Raw genomic sequence first — 6,263 nt, forward strand, 5'->3', positions numbered from 1 at the left:
CAGAGCTCCTAAAATGCCTCATAGACATTTTTTATTTTGATTATATATTGAAATAATAGAATTTTGGATATATTGGTTGAATAAAATGCATCATTAAAATTAAAAATACTTTTTTTTTTCTCTTTCTTGTGGCTAGAGCTCTGGTGGCATAGTGCCTAAGGCATTTGATTGCTAACCTGAAGGCTGGTATTTCAAACCCACCAGCCACTCCTCAGAAGAAAGGTTGGGCAATCTACTTCCATAGTGATACCTCCTCAGAAACCCAAGGAGGGGTTGCTATGAGTCGGATTTGACTTGACGGCAGTGAGGAAAATTTAAAATTACATATGTGGATCATAATGTATTTCTATTGAACAGCATTGAATACAATCACCATGGAAACAATCAAGAAAAATTTCAAGAAGATACTTTTCTCCCAAAACTGAAGTAATGGAGCTATCCTCTTTCATATGTAAACTCTCAAACTTTTTTTCCTGATGCTGAATTTTAAAATTCATTTACATTGAATTATATTTATATAACTATATATAATATATTTATATTTTAAAATAGCACAGAAAATAGACTCTAGTTCAAGATGTTTGTGGGCTGAGTATGCACAGTTATTTCTTCTTCATTTTTTTTCTTGGTTTAAAACAGTGTGGTTTATTATTTTTTTTCCTCTGCATGTTGCTTGTTTTATTCTTGTTGCTGAGAATATACACAAAAAGCATTAACCAGTTCAATGGTTTCTACATGTACAATTTAGTAACATATTGGTTATGGTCTTTGAGTTGTGCAACTATTTTCATCCTTCTTTCTGAGTTGTTCCTTCCTGATTAACATAAACTCACTGCTTCCTAAAGTTGATATCTATCATCTTTTAAGTTGCTGTTCTTACTTTAATCCTACACAGATAGTTCTTGAAAGAGAACAGTATTCAAAGCTGACATTTCTTACTAGTTAAGCAAAACTATTGTTTGGTTTAAGATGACTTCAGGGATATTTTTGGTTCAAAATTTAAAGATGATCTCAGGATAATATTTCAGGGGTTTATCCAGTACCCATGGCTCCAGAAACTCTTGTTGTTGTTATGTGCCGTCAAGTCGGACCTGACTCATAGGGACTTCTCCTTGGGTTTCCGAGGCAGTATCACTATGGAAGTAGATTGCCTCATCTTCCTTCCGAGGAGTGGCTGGTGGGTCTGTGAAAATTTGAAATTCAAGTCTACATTATCCCCCTTTTAATCAGGATTCTTCTATGGTATCTTTGATCAAAATGTTCAGTAATGTAGCTTGGCGTCATTTAGTTCTTCTGGCCTCAGCCATTTCTTTTTCTTCATAAGTACCCACAGAAATGATGGTGAAAAAATATGAAAGAAAACAAAGTCCCTTCTTAAAACATGGAGGGAGGGAGTTTTAGCTTAGAGAACGTATGTCTACCCAACAGAACTTCTGAATAACTCAAGTTGGCAACAGGAGAAGTGGCCTGAAAGTCAATGTAGGGCAGAGTCACTCCACCTACACCTTTTCTCCTCAATCAAAATGCCTGACAGAAAGACACTTAATCACCCACCTACCAATTATTTCTTTAAAAATGAGCATTTTTATTTAAATAAATGAAAAGACTTTTGCAAAGCCTCATTTTGTTTGCATCTGCAGGTCTTCAGATCAGTGGCAGCTCTCCATTTGTTCATGTGAAAATTAAATTTTTTTTCAGAAGCCTAGCCTAGTGCTCATAGTGCTCCCTCTCAAATATAGATGGAAAACCAAATATCACTAGAAATCAACAAGAAAATAAACACCTACAAAGCAAGAGTCTTGTTATTTTTCACTGCAGTATTCATAACACCCAAAATACTGCCTTGCCTAGAGGTGCTCCAAAAGTATTTGATAAAGTATTTGAGAAAGGTGTGAGACATGAAAGAATATAATTTAGAAAGAAGAGAATTAAGAAGGAAAATTAATATGGGGAGTTGTAATGAAACATCAAGTCAGTTCTGACTCAGTGATGCCTGTGATGGAGTAGAACTGTCCCACAGAGTTTTCTAACCTGGAATGTTTATGGGAGCAGATCCCCAGGTCTTTTCTCCACTTGGAGCTGCTCATGTGTTCAAACCACTGACCATTCTGTTATTAACCAAACGCTTAACCTTTGCACCACTGGGGCTAATTCATGCAATAGGAAAGAACTTTAAAAGTTTCTATCAGAGATAGAGGAGCTCTGGTAGCGTAATGCCTAAGGCATTTGACTGCTAACCAGAAGGCTGGCAGTTCAAACCTACCAGCCACTCCTCAGAAGGAAGGTTGGGCAATCTATTTCTGTAATGATACTGCCTCAGAAACCCAAGGAGGGGTCACTATGAGTCAGGTTCCTACTCGACGGCAGTGAGTTTGGTTTGGTTTATCAGAGATAGATGAGAAAAATATACATGCTTAATAAATAGAAATGACACTATAAATTAACTACTATAAAAGAAAGATAATGGAAACAAAATATGGTTTCATATTTTAAAAGCAGTATGAAAAAAACAAAAACAAACTCACTGCCATTAAGACAATTCTGGCTTATAGTGACCCCTATTGGGTTTCCAAGGCTATAAATCTTTACAGAAGCCAACTGCTTCATCTTTCTTCTGCGGATCAGCTGGTGGGTTCAAGCTAGTGACTTTTTGGTTTACAGCTAAATACTTTAATCCCTATGCCACCAGAGCTCGTTAAATATTTATTAGTAATAGGAGAGATAAAAGTATACGTTATATCTACAATATGGAATTCAATGTCACACATAAAATGAAGGTTATTATTGTATCTACTGAGAAAGAACTACGTTCGTTTAGATCATGTTAATTCAAAAGATGCAGAATATTACACTGAAAAAAAAAAATCCCATGCATGAATATGGTTAAGATGGATATATGCCACAGTGGTGACAGTGATTAGCTTTGCCCAGACAAGGGAAAAGTGGAGGAAATGAAACTGGAATCAGAGATGAGGGTGATCTTAAGAGGGACAAATTTATTTGTACTTGATGTTTTATGACTAGTGTGTACTCAGCCATTCTTCTCCCAAAATAAGCATCAACTTGACTAGGCCATGATTCCTAGTATTATGTGGCTATCCTCCATTTTGTGATGTGGCGTAAATCTTAAGCTTTCTAAGTTAATGAAGCAGTATTAGGTAGGTTGTGTCTTGAGTCACAGCCTTACAAGATAGTGTGACTCAGATCCCACCTTTACTCAAGTCACCACCCTTACTCAAGCCACACCTTTGTTTGAGTCACACCTTTTATCTTACAAGAAAGAAAAGGAGAAAGAAGCAAGCAGAGAGAGAAAGGACCTGACTACAACCAAGAAAGAAAAATCAGGAACTGAGCACGTCTTTTGGACCCAGGGTCCCTGTGCTGAGAACCTCCTAGACTCAGGGGAAAATTGATGCCAAGACATATGGAGACCTCCAAGTGACCTCTGGCCCTGTTGAAAGGAGACAAGTATCTCCCCCCAGACCTGGCAGAGAGAAAAAAACCTTCTCCTAGAGCTGGCACCCTGAATTCAGACTTCTATTATCCTACACTGTGAGAAAATGAATGTCTATTGTTAAAGCCATTCACTTGTATTTCTTTTATAGCAGCTCTAGGTAACTAAGGGGAGTTACGATAGCATAGTGCCTAAAGCACTTGACTGCAAGAAGGCTGGAGGTTCAAACCCACTAGCCACTCCTCAGAAGGAAGATGGGGCAATCTACTTCCGTAGTGATACTGCCTCAGAAACCCAAGGAGGGGTCACTATGAGTCAGGTCCGACTTGATGGCAAACAACAACAGGTAACTAAGACACCCATTATTGCTTTTTTAAATAACCACAAATAGCAGTTTTAAAACTCCATGTACAAACTGATGATTATTTGAAAAGTTTTCAAAATGTTTTATTTTATAGAAATATATTTAGTTATTAAAGGAGTAAATATGAGTGATTAAATCACCATGAAAGAAATTGACAAAGGAATCAAGAAATAAACTCATAAAAAAGCACTTAATACGATTTTTTAGATGAACAAGAAATTAGAAATGTTCAAAGAACAGAACATTCTCAAATAACATAAATTATTCCTGGGATTTCTATAAAAGCTTTAAATTCATTTTACAGGAGAAATATAATTCTCACATTAATACCTAACTTGATAATACAAGGATTAAAACTGGAGGCCACCCCAAAACATAGAATTACAAGCCTAAGCAGCACTTATTCTATTTAATGTGGACGTGGTAATAATAATAATAATAATAATAAAATCAGCTTCAGTACATTCTCAAGAGTGACGTTGCAAAACCCAACATCAATTTTCAAATTTTAAACTGAAAACTATTGGTAATTTCTAGCCTCATGGAGTATCTTTTCTAAAAAAAAAAAAACAAGCAATTTCATATTTGGTGTTAGAACACTGGTGGAATTGCTATTTAATTAGAAGAATCAAGAGGATGCTAGATGCACCCAATAAGAATAACAGATATAATATTTCCAATGTTACACAATGTTAACTATTGTTGTTGTTGTTATATGCCATCGAGTTGGCCCCGACTCACAGCGACCCCTCCTTGGGTTTCTGAGGCAGTACCACCACGGAAGTAGATTGCCCAACCTTCCTTCGGAGGAATGGCTGTGGGTTTGAACCACCAGCCTTCTGGTTAGCAGTCAAGTGCTTTAGGCACTATGCTATCAAAGCTCCTACAATGTTTACTAGGGAAGGTAAATCTGAGAATCAATGCACGTTTCAGAAGGATTAGATAATTAAATTAATCTATATTAAAAATAAAAATAAGCAAACAGGAATATTTATTTGATTTCTAAATGAGGAGTTATCTTTTATGTAAACAAAAGGAAGAAATGATAATGAGAAATGATAGATTTAACATTATTCTATATTACTACTAAACACCAACAAAACCATAAATAGATAAATACACATGACAAATTGTGCAACATACAAGCAAGCTGCATGACAAAGTATTAAATAAGTGAGTTAACTCCAGCTCCTGCCAGAGCTCCCATTTATATTATATGTTGAGCATATATGCACACACATATATGTGTGAACTCTGGTAGCATAGTGCCTAAGGCACTTGACTGTTAACCAGAAGGCTGGCAGTTCAAATCCACCAGCCATTCCTCGGAAGGAAGGTTGGGCAATCTACTTCGGTAGTTATACCACCTCGGCAACCCAAAGAGGGGTAGCTATGAGTCAGGTCTGACTCGACGGCACATAACAACAACAACAACAACAACAAATGTATATAAATATATAATTAATGTGTTCTCATCTGAGGTAAGAAAAACAATCTATCATGTCATCTATCAAGTAATTCATTGATTCCATAGGTGATATGAAGAAACAACATAGAACTCATTGGAATTCTAGAACAAAAAGAGGCCAAAAAAAAAAAAAAAACCAAGAAAATTGTGGAGGACCTGCCAACAGAAAAATTCTCCCATATTATGAAAGAAGAAATTTGTCCAAGAAGCTCATAGAACTCTACACAAGCTAGATCCCAAGAGAAAAACACTGTGGCATATTATAATCAAACTCTCCAAAACCAGAGACAAAAATTTTTGAGACTTGCCTGGGACAAAAGAAATACTACTTATAATAATGAAACAGTTAGGCTGAGCTCTGATTACTCAGCAAAAACCATGCAGGCAAGAAGGCAATGGGATGGCATATATAAAACACTGAAGGAAAAAAAAACTTCCAAGAATCCTATATCCAGCCAAATTATCAATCAAATATGAGGGCAATATCAAAGCATTCTCAGATAAACGGAAATAAAGGGATTTTGTAAAAACCAGACCAACCCTACAAGAAATGCTTAAGGAAGTTCTTCCAATAGAGAACCCACAACAGAGATCAAAAAAATCAGGATATGTGACAATAACACTCAAACCAAATCAGAAATAGATACTGAAAATAAGACCAAAAATGTGCTCTAAAAACTAAGGAACTCAATCAGCACACAACATCAACTAACTTATCAGAGGGAATAAAACTTCTAGGTACAAACTTTCAAATGGAGAGGAAAACAGGGCAATGTCTTCACAGTGTGCACTGTTCTAAAAATGTAGACAAGAATATACTTCAGGATAACCACAGAGAAAAGTAACAATCCCCCTAAGCAAATCCAGAAGGAAGGAAAACATATGGGTTTAATAAGCACAAAACCAACAATAAAGAAAAGGGAGAAAGCATTAGCTAACAAATCGAACTCACCATAGAAAAGTATATGGACCAAGGA

The sequence above is a fragment of the Orycteropus afer genome, unplaced genomic scaffold (assembly GCF_000298275.1).
Source record: "Orycteropus afer afer isolate SDZICR_OR568_19922 unplaced genomic scaffold, OryAfe1.0 scaffold00280, whole genome shotgun sequence".
NCBI lineage: Eukaryota > Metazoa > Chordata > Mammalia > Tubulidentata > Orycteropodidae > Orycteropus > Orycteropus afer.